This window comes from Microcebus murinus, chromosome X (assembly GCF_040939455.1).
Source record: "Microcebus murinus isolate Inina chromosome X, M.murinus_Inina_mat1.0, whole genome shotgun sequence".
Taxonomy (NCBI): domain Eukaryota; kingdom Metazoa; phylum Chordata; class Mammalia; order Primates; family Cheirogaleidae; genus Microcebus; species Microcebus murinus.
The window spans coordinates 56,017,885-56,029,231 of record NC_134136.1 but is presented as its reverse complement, the minus strand read 5'-3'; the positions used below and the strand labels follow the sequence as shown (position 1 = coordinate 56,029,231).

Here is an 11,347-nt window from a genome sequence, read left to right as displayed (position 1 = left end):
TTTTTTTTTAATTGTGACATTTGGTATTAAAGTCACTGGGAAAAGACAGAATTTTTGAGGAAAAGGAGTTCTTAATAAAGCATTCTTTTACCCCAAGGGACTTGGTCTCTAACATTATTACATCCAAATTAAAACAAGACAGGGAACTATTTATTCCTGAATAGAATGGGCTTCTCTTGTCATCTATAATACAGAGTGTTTAGAATCCTGATCAATCAATTATATGTCATACATTAAAATGTAATTAAAATTTTGTCACTGCATTTTTTCAGATCTCCAATTATCCTTAAAATTCATGCTTTAGTGATATATGTGGACATTATAGTTTAGATCAATTTTTCTCTACAGATTACATGCGATTTAAAGGAAATCTTATCAACAAGGAACATATCATTGCAGGCATTCGTTTCTTTTTAGTTTTTTTCTCAGTGTGGGATTCAGAGTCTAACAGATTGCTGGAATATATATTTAATACCTCAGCTTGAATATAAGAAATATGATAATTTTACATGTAATTGTAGCTGGGTAGAGGTTTGGCTTAAGATTCAAAAACTGCAGTTTTATATAATATACTGATATAAAAATTAATGAATATTTTTGTATAGGTAATATGTGCACATGGAGAAAAATTCCAAAGTTATAAAAGGATATACACTCAAAATTAGGTGTCTCTTTCTCCCTTATTTCCAAGTTCTCCAGTTTCTTCCCCTGAAGGCAAACATTACTATTACCAGTGTTTGGTGTTTCCTTCTAAAGATATTTCACAGTTCATTGATTCTGGAACAGGATTTTTCCTCTTCCCTAGCAAGCTCTCAGTACCTGGCGGCACAAAAATGTTGTTCTTCAGGATGAAAACTAATGTTCTGAGTAGTAGCATGGAACAATGACCACCTTGCTCCTTCTCAAACCCCTCCTTGGAAACCATATTCCTGGAGCAGGTCACCAGACATTTGTGTAAACACTTCTAGCTGGACATAATAGTAACACAGAAACATTCATCATGAACATACAAGAAACACTTAACAGATCCAGGCATTTAATATTTATTTAGTATGTATGTGAAAAAGTAGATGATTTTGGTAGGTTGTTGAGCAAGGAGGGGGTTGTGTTTTTATGCAAGATGGAATTAGGGAGAAATTGTTCACTATTTTCCAGGGAGTTGGAGAAGATTTCATTAAAGAGGTACTGTGTAAATGACAGAAGGGAGAAAACTTGGCTTAAAGATGCAGAAAAGGCATTCCAGCATGAGCTGTGGTCTGGGAGAAATTTTGGGGTTGGGATATGGGATAAAAGAAAGACAGTAGTGTTGAGTATTGATTCATGAAGAGCAGAGGGGTGGAATTAGATTGGCAGGAAGAGGCAGTGAAGTGAGAATGAGGTAATATGGGATGAAAGGCTCATTTGCATTTGCGGGTAGTGAAGGCCTGTATAAGGATCTGGGGACAGAAGTCAGCCAGTCTCTCTTTATTTATTAATAGTGTACCTTCTATATTCCTAGCGCTGCCCTCAGAACTGTCATTCAGTCCAGAATTTTTATCTAACAGAAGCACCAAAAATGGACTGTGGAATGGTACGTTTGCTATGTTATGTTCTTCTCACAGGTAGGCTCTATTTACTAAACAGCCAAAATGTTCCTTAATAACTTGTTATGGATTTGTCATCTGCACATTTATGTAAAACAGGTTTCCTCAATCTCGTCCTTATTGATATTCTGGACTGAACAATTCTTTGTTGTGAGAAGCTGTCCTGTGCATTGTAAGATGTTTAGCACCATCCCTGATGCCAGTAGCACTCCCCCTCAGTTGTGACAACAAAAATCAACAAAAATGTCTCTAGACTTTGGCAAATATCTCCCCGGGGGTGGGGGAGGGACAAAATCAAAATCACTCTCATGGAAAACCACTAATATAAAGCCTCATGAATTTATGGTTTTTGTTCTGTAAAACCTCTTTTTAAAAATTAACATTTAGGCTGGGCGCGGTGGCTCACACCTGTAATCCTAGCACTCTGGGAGGCTGAGGTGGGCAGATCTCTCAAGGTCAGGAGTTCAAAACCATCCTGAGCAAGAGCGAGACCCCGTCTCTACTAAAAAAACAGAAAGAAATTAATTGGCCAACTAAAAATATATAGAAAAAAATTAGCCGGGCATGGTGGCGCATACCTGTAGTCCCAGCTACTCTGGAGGCTGAGGCAGAAGGATCACTTGAGCTAAGGAGTTTGAAGTTGCTGTGAGCTAGGCTGATACCACGGCACCCTTAGCCTGGGCAACAGAGTAAGACTCTGACACAAAAATAAATAAATAAATAAATAAATACTTAAATTAAAATAAACATTTAAGCCACGTGCAGTGATGCACGCCTGTAGTCCCAGCTACGAGGGAGGCTGAGGTGGGAGCATCATTTGAGCCTAGGAATTCAAGGCTGGGCAATATAACATTCTAGCCTGGGCAATATAACAAGATCCCCGTCTCTAAAAAGCCTAACATTTAAACATGTTTATCAAAGTAATGTATTCATGTAGAGAAAAATAAAATAGTGCCGGGGGACTTACTCATAATGAAAAGCAACCATTTCCTGCCCAGCCCTTCCATAACTGTATCTCACACCCTAAGAGCTACCACTGGTTTGGGTTTTTCTAACGGTTCCTACCATATCCATTCACCTGTTTATCTATTCATTAAAACAAAAAATTTATTGAGCACTGTTTGTTTGCTAGGGCTGCCATAACAAAGTACCACAGACTGAGTAGCTTAAATAACAGAAATTTATTTTCTCTCAGTTCTGGAAGCTGGAGGTTCAAGATCAAGGTGCTGGCAGGGTTGGTGTCCTCTGAGAGCCATCAGGGAAGAATCTATTCCAGGACTCTCTCCTTGGCTTGCAGATGGCTGCTTTCTTGCCTCTTCACATAGTTGTCCCTCTGTGAACATGTGTCCCTGGTGTCTCTTCCTCTTCCTTTAAGGACACCAGTCATATTGGAATAGGGCCCCACTCCAATGGCCTCATTTTAATTTGATTACCTCAGTAAAGACCTTATCTCCAAATACAGCTACAGTCTGAGGTACTGGGGGTTGGGATTTCAACATATGAATTTTAGGGGAGACACAATTCAATCCATAACAAGTACCTGTTCTAAGCACTGGAGATAGAGCAGTGAATAAAACAGACAAAAATCCCTGTTCTTGTTGTTTATGTTCTAGTGGGAGAGATCAGCAATAAACAAAACTAAATATAATAGCAATAAACAAAACATAACTAAAATATGGGCCGGGCGCTGTGGCTCACGCCTGTAATCCTAGCTCTTGGGAGGCCGAGGCGGGCGGATTGCTCAAGGTCAGGAGTTCAAAACCAGCCTGAGCAAGAGCGAGACCCTGTCTCTACTATAAATAGAAAGAAATCAATTGGCCAACTGATATATATATATAAAAAATTAGCCGGGCATGGTGGCACATGCCTGTAGTCCCAGCTACTTGGGAGGCTGAGGCAGAAGGATCACTCGAGCCCAGGAGTTTGAGGTTGCTGTGAGCTAGGCTGACGCCACGGCACTCACTCTAGCCTGGACAACAAAGCGAGACTCTGTCTCAAAAAAAAAAAAAAAAAAAAAAAAAAAGAAAGAAAAAAAAATAAATAAATAAATAAAAATAAAATATGTATTAATAGTATGTTAAAAGACAATAAATGCTATGGAGAAAAATGAGGCGGGGAAAGGAGAAAGAGATTTCGAGGGGTGGTGGTGCTAGGTCATTATGTTAAGTGGAATAAACCAGGCACAGAAAGACAGACATATGCATGTTTTCACTCATGTGTGGGAGATAAGATAGTTGATCTCGTGGAGGTAGAGAGTAGAATGGTGGTTCATAGAGGCTGGTGGTGGAGATGAAGAAAGGTTGGTTAATGGGTACAAACACAGAGTTAGATAGAAGGAATAAGTTCTAGTGTTTAATTTATTTATTTATTTTTTTGAGACAGTGTCACTCTGTCACCCCGGCTAGAGTGCCATGGCATCAGCCTAGCACACAGCAACCTCAAACTCCTGGGCTCAAGCGATCCTCCTGCCTCAGCCTCCCGAGTAGCTGGGACTACAGGCATGCGGCCACCATGCCCAGCTAATTTTTTCTATATATATTTTTAGTTGTCCAGCTAATTTCTTTCTCTCTATATATATATATATTCTCACTGTTCACACCTATATTTCAAGTTTGGAAATGCATATTTGCAAGCAGCAATACAAAAGTATTCATGAAGAATGCATAATCTCTGAAAATTATGAAAACATCCTTGCTACCAATACACTTCTAAATACAAAACTGACTACCATATTTGTTACTTCTGTGTAGCAACAGAAGTCCATTTTCAAAACAGATAAAATTCAGTCTTTAGGTGTGAATGGTATGAATGATAGTCTGTTTTCTTTTTCTTTTTTTAAAATTTCTTAAGTTGTTTGGAATCCTTAAGCATGCAAAAACTTTGAACAGAAGGGTCCACAAAGAAACCAGGGTTGTCTTGTGGCGTCCAGTTAAGCCGGAGCTGGGAATGCCTCTGGGTCGTCCACATCAGGAGCAGAAGCATCTGACTTGTCAGTCCTGCTGCCACGGTTTGGGCATCCACCATGTCAACGCCCACCTCATCCTCCCCTGCCACCATGTCCTGGGCGGCCAAGGTCTCCAAAATTGATTTCAAGCTGAGATGTTATGTCATTTGTTGGCTTCCAGAAATGATGGTCCATAACTGAATCTTCAGCATGAGCCTCCTTACTCTTTGATTTATGAAGAACAAATCCCTTTTTCCACGGGCCATCAGCACCTTCATTTGGTTTTCGGATATTAAATTCTACTTTTGCCCGGTCCTTATTTTGAATAGCCTTCCATTCATCCAAAGTCATCTTTTTAGGACCCTCTTCCTTTACCTCTTCAACTTCGTTCTCCTTATTTTCAGTGTCTGCCACTAGATGTTCTTCAACTTCAGGTGTTTCCTCAGTCACATTTGATTGATCCAAGTCAGTTAGTTCATCTTTGACAGTTCCCCAGTTGTGAGATCTGCTACCTCCACACTTGTCCTCATGCTTCAGGCCACTGTAATGTGAAAAAGAAGATCTATCACTTCCACTATGCCTATCAAATTCACGTTTTACACGAGAATCAAATCCATCTTCTCCTCAGCCCATTCCATGTCCACAGCCTCCTCGACCTCTTCCAGATCACCACGACCTAGAATAGGTCGGTCAATAATCGGTCTATCAGCTGAAAATTCGCCACCTTCACCCTTTTCTTCAAGTGGCTTTTCAAATATTCGTTCTTGAGGTGGTCGCCTTTCTGGTCTTCTATCAATAATTTTTCCTTCACCCTAGTGTTGTTGATCAGGTCTTCTTCCAACACGTCTTATTCCTTCTTTCTTAAGCACCACAGGTGGCTGCCTGTCCTCTTTCTTGTCAACCACACCAAAGTTGGTTGGTAGCGGGTTCTTGCGGTCTTTCTGAGATTCTTTTTTTTTATTTTTTATGTTTTTTGAGACAGTCTCCCTTTGTTGTGAGTGCTGTGGCGTCAGCCTAGCTCACAGCAACCTCAAACTCCTGGGCTCAAGCGAGCCTCCTGCCTCAGCCTACTGAGTAGTTGGGACTACAGGCATGCGCCACCATGCTCAGCTGATTTTTTCTATATATTAGTTAGCCAATTAATTTCTTTCTATTTATAGTAGAGATGGGTCTTGCTCTTGCTCAGACTGGTTTTGAACTCCTGACCTCTAGCAATCTGCCCACCTCGGCCTCCCAGAGTGCTAGGATTACAGGCGTGAGCCACCGTGCCCGCCCAGCGCTTTCTGAGATTCTTTACGCAGCTGTTTGCCTGCCACGTAGGAGTTGGTCTGAGTCCTGGCCTGAGCTTCCCTCTTGGCCCTAGGGCCCCCAACGCCGCCCCCGCCGGCTTCTTTTTTCTTGTTCTCCGCTGCCTTGAGCACCTCGAAGGGATCTGATTCGTGGTCAAATACCTGGTCGAATCGGTTGGTGTCCATGCAGCTGAAGCCTTCCTGTAAGTGCCCAGGCATGATGGTGGCTCGGCGGCACATTCCTCCACGGGTTGCAGCAGGCCACACCAAACCAAGAGCGCCTGCTTCAGCTCTTTCCACAAGATCTTTCTAAGTATTTTTTAGTAGAGACGGCGTATCGCTCTTGCTCAAGCTGGTCTCGAACTTCTGAGCTCAAACGATCATCCTGCCTCGGCCTCCCCGAATGCTAGGATTACAGGCATAAGCCACCTGGCTTGGCCTTATAAAATTTTTTAAAAGTAAAAAAAATGTCACACAGAAGTGGAAACCTAATGTTGGTAAAGAAAAAAGTGAGAAAAAAAAGTAAAAGAAATGTTTGTGGTCATGGATATGCTAATTACCTTGACTTGATCATTGCACATTGTTTGCATGTATTGAAATATCACTTTATATCCCATAAATATGTACAATTATTACATGTCAACTAAACATAAAAGGGGTAAACAGCAATTGCAAATAGAATAGCCAGGGAAGACCTCTCTGAGAAGTGGACATTTGAGTAAGAACTTGAAGTAGGTGATAGAGCAAACTATGCAAATACCTGGGAAAGATAATTCTAGTTAGAAAGAATAGCTGATGCCAAGGTCCTGAGGTGGGAACATGACCAGTTTTCAAGGATGGCAAGGAGGCCACTGGGACTGGTGCAGAATGAGCAAGGCAGAGCAGCAGGAGATGCAGGGGTTGAGGGATGGTGAGGCAGATGATGGTGGAATGCCTAGTAAGCCACTGCAATGACTTTGGTTTTTGTTCTGAGTGAGATATGAATCTATTGCACAAGCCATGGATGACAAGGTCTGAATTAAGTTTCAAAATAATCTCTCTAGTTGATGTGTTAACAACAGACTGAAAGGAGACAAAGGTGGAAGCAGGGAGACCAGAAAGGCAGATGTTGCAACAATCCATTTTTTCTAAATCCTTCCTTGGTTTACCAGCTCTAGACATCATCATCTATTGACTTCCTGCTCTGATAGATGGGAATTTAGCTCACTTCCACTGTGTGTTAGCACTGTCCCTCTCTTCCTCTTAATACATCACTATTTTTAGTTCCTCTGTGTAGCTCCCTTTCCCACAGAAAACCATTCTAATATGTGTCATTTGTTTGTATGTCTTTTTGGTTATCTTGAGCTTTTATATAAGACATATAAACTTTTATTTCTTGTTCATCTGTACATAGTATCTCTCTCTCTTTTTTTTGTTGCCCAGGTTAGAGTGAATGCCGTGGCATCAGCCTAGCTTACAGCAACCTCAAACTCCTGGGCTCAAGGGATCCTACTGCCTCGGCCTCCCGAATAGCTGGGACTACAGGCATGCGCCACCATGCCTGGCTAATTTTTCTATATATATTAGTTGGCCAATTAATTTCTTTCTATTTATAGTAGAAATGGGTCTTGCTCTTGCTCAGAGTGCTAGGATTACAGGCGTGAGCCACTGCGCCCGGCCCATAGTATCTCTTGATTGTATACTTTCTAAAATTAGTTTATTCGTGCCTCTATACGTCCTTTCATCTCCCCTAATTGTGTCTATTTTCCAACTTCTGCAAGCTATGCTTTCACATTAAATTTGTTAATATTTACTTTATACTTTGTAATCATAACTAAGTTTTCTGTCATTTGTCTCTAGGTTATCTTCCAAAAATTGAAAACCAATAGTGTTTACATTATTATAATTATATAAATATTTTTCAGTGTAAAACTAAAGGATGTGCTTTGATTGCACTTTCTTTCTTATGGTTCCAATGTCCCAACCTCCATCAATTTGTTCTATATCATTCCATGTCCTAGTGGCCTTCATTGTTGAAAAATAGCATTTTTGGACAGTTTTGTAAATTCCCTGAATTTCTGATTGCCTTTTTTTTGGTTGTTGTGAATAGACTGAATATGTACTTTTTAAAAACCATATCTTTGCAATCTTCCAGCTGCTTCATTTTGTCTATTGCTCAGAATAAATTATGTTCTTATTGAAGACCACTGCCTGTATAATTAAAACAATTCTTCACATTTGATCCACGAACTTCTTATGTAGCTTTTGTTTTCCCTGGCATTTCATTATTTCCCACTTTTGTTTGTTTCTTGCATTCTGTGCCTTTATTGTACCCTCAATGTTCCTAGCTCTTAATCATGCCATCTCTTTTGCTGACTTCCCTTTTTCCTGGAGTTTTCCTTCTGTGTTCTCTATGGAGTTTTTCTTGACTGGTTGGCTCCCTAATTGACTGTGTGTTCAGTCAACACCCTTCCTTCCAATTTCTATCTTTCAGAAATTTGTGAAATATATTGTCCTCTGATATCCGTCTTCTATTCCTTGTGAGCTCATACTTTTCCAATCCCTGTACTATAATTCCAGTGGTGTCTTAGGAGGGAGAGGAGATAAATACATGTGGTCATTCTGCCATATTAAATAAGAGGTATACAAGCCTTATAATAATTTTTAAAATATGTTATTTCTTCAGTCCTAAAATAAATACATGTCCCTTGTAACTAATTAAGACATTAAAGAAGTGTATAAAGTAAAACTTAAAGGTTTGCTCACTATCCCCATTCCCCAGAGGTAAACACTTTTTTTGTAAATATTCTTCCAGACTTTTAAAGTGTACATATATAAAATCATACACATATAAATTTTTTTTTGTTTTAGAAATGAGGGGTTTTATAAATTTTATAAAAGTGTTTAGACACTTACCTTTAAAATTTAATATATAGGAGACACTTGCATGTTAGCACATACATAGTTAATCTTAATTTAAATTTTTTTTATTTCAGCATATTATGGGGGTACAAATGTTTAGTTAATTTTTTTTTTAGTCAGAGTTTCACTCTGTTGCCCAGGCTAGAGTGCCATGACGTCAGCCTAGCTTACAGAAACCTCACACTCCTGGGCTCAAGCAATCCTTCTGCCTCAGCCTCCCGAGTAGCTGGGACTACAGGCATGCACCACCATGCCTGGCTAATTTTTTCTCTATATTTTTAGTTGGGCAATTAATTTCTTTCTATTTTTACTAGAGATGGAGTCTTGCTCTTGCTCAGGCTGGTTTCGAACTCCTGACCTTGAGCAATTCTCCCGTCTCAGCCTCCCAGAGTGCTAGGATTACAGATGTGAGCCACCACGCCCAGCCTAAAGAAAATGTATACATATTTTTTTGAGACAGAGTCTCACTTTTTTGCTCAGGCTAGAGTGAGTGCCGTGGCGTCAGCCTAGCTCACAGCAACCTCAAACTCCTGGGCTCAAGCAATCCTATTGCCTCAGCCTCCCAAGTAGCTGGAACTACAGGCATGCACCACCATGCCCAGCTAATTTTTTTATATATATTTTTAGTTGGTCAATTAATTTCTTTCTTTCTTTTTCTTTTTTTTTGAGACAGAGTTGTGCTTTGTTGCCCAGGCTAGAGTGAGTGCCATGGCATCGGCCTAGCTCACAGCAACCTCAGACTCCTGGGCTCAAGCAATCCTACTGCCTCAGCCTCCCGAGTAGCTAGGACTACAGGCATGCACCACCATGCCCGGCTAATTTTTTCTATATATATGAGTTAGCCAATTAATTTCTTTTTATTTATAGTAGAGACGGGGTCTCGCTCTTGCTCAGGCTGGTTTTGAACTGCTGACTTCAAGCAATCCACCCGCCTTGGCCTCCCAGAGTGCTAGGATTACAGGCGTGAGCCACTGCGCCCAGCCTTCTTTCTATTTTTTTTTTTTTTTAGTAGAGACGGGGTCTCACTCAGGCTAGTTTCGAACTCCTGACCTCGAGCAGTCTGCCCACCTTGGCCTCCCAGAGTGCTAGGATTACAGGCGTGAGCCACCACGCCTGGCCTGAAAATATTTTAATGTAAAAATTTCATTGAAATATACACACATACAGGAAGGCAATGGCCTGCTCTTTTCTGCAATGTACATCTCATTATTTTTAATGACTGCATGGTACTCCACTATATGGAAGTCCAGTAGTTAACAATCTTTGTGTTTGCTGATTTTTGCAATTAAAAACAATGGTATAGTGAACATATTTGAGCATATATCTTTGAACATTTGTGCTAGTATTTCTAGATGGAAATAGGATTGTTCAGTCAATGGTTATGTAATGCAAAATTGTTAAGAGATACCGCAAATTAGCTCTGCTGAAAGATTTTTAATAATTTACTCTTCTACCAACAGTATTCGAGAGGATACGACCTTTTGTGGCAAGATCTTTGGAAGCGAGCGCACTGTATCGGGGAGGAACACCCTTGTAGCCCTGGCTGGGGCAGGGCAAATGAATTACATGTAACTGAAATGTTTGTACCTGCATAGTATCCTGAATAAATAAAAAAATAAATTAAAAAAAAGAAGTTGGAGACTCTACTGTGCATAGTTGAGAATTTGACTCTGCACTGTTTTGTATTTATCTTTAATGACTTCACAGGTGTTAGTTTTTTCTCCCTTAGAATAGTTTAAGTTCCTTGAAGGCCGGGATTATGTCACATAGTTCTTTGGTATTTCCCATACACCAGCTGACAAACTGTGGGTGCTCAGTACATACTTAACGATTGACTGATAAACCGGTTTATATTTTTGAGCTACACAATCTCTCCAAGTCAGCTCCTGGAATGAGAGGGCTGGGCAGAATCAGAGACTAGGGCTGTGCCAGGCCAGTGTCAGATGCTCTCACTTGGACATCGTTTAGAACATAATCTGGGAACCTAATCTGTATAAACACCTAGCACAATCCCTGGCTCTGAGGAGGTTCTCAATAAATAGTCTCTATAGCTGTTATTATGATTCTTGTTTAACGAGAGGTTTAGTATTGAGGGTTCAATAGCACCTAAAGCCATTCTAGGTGGAATCAGAAATCCACAGTCTAGGGCCAGGCGCAGTGGCTCAGACCTGTTATATTAGCACTCTGGGAGGCCAAGGCAGGTGGATCCTTTGAGCTCAGGAGTTCCAGATCAGCCTGAGCAAGAGCGAGACCCCGTCTTTACTAAAAAAATAGAAAGAAATTAGCTAGACAACTAACAATATACAGAAAAAATTAGCCGGGCATGGTGGCATATGCCTGTAGTCCCAGCTACTCTCAAGGCTGAGGCAGGAGGATTGCTTGAGCCCTGGAGTTTGAGGTTGCTGTGAGCTAGGCTGACAACACTAGCCCGGGCAACAGAGTGAGTCTCTGTCTCAAAAAAGGAAAGAAAGAAATCCACAGTCTAGAGATGAAGCCAAATCTGGAACCAGCAAGAGAAGCCAGGCATCAGAGGTAGAAAAAGAGGCTCAGTTTTGAGCAGTTCAGTTGCATTGTGATAAACACTTTCCTTGCCACCCTAGGCCATTTTTATCAGGCTTTCTGTATGTTTG

General features: G+C 40.6%; 1 pseudogene; it reads right to left on the bottom strand.

Annotated features, from left to right (window-relative positions):
• Positions 1–4,166: 4,166 nt before the first annotated feature.
• LOC105863387 (SERPINE1 mRNA-binding protein 1-like) lies at positions 4,167–6,035 on the bottom strand (annotated as a pseudogene).
• Between the last annotated feature and the right edge of the window lie 5,312 nt (positions 6,036–11,347).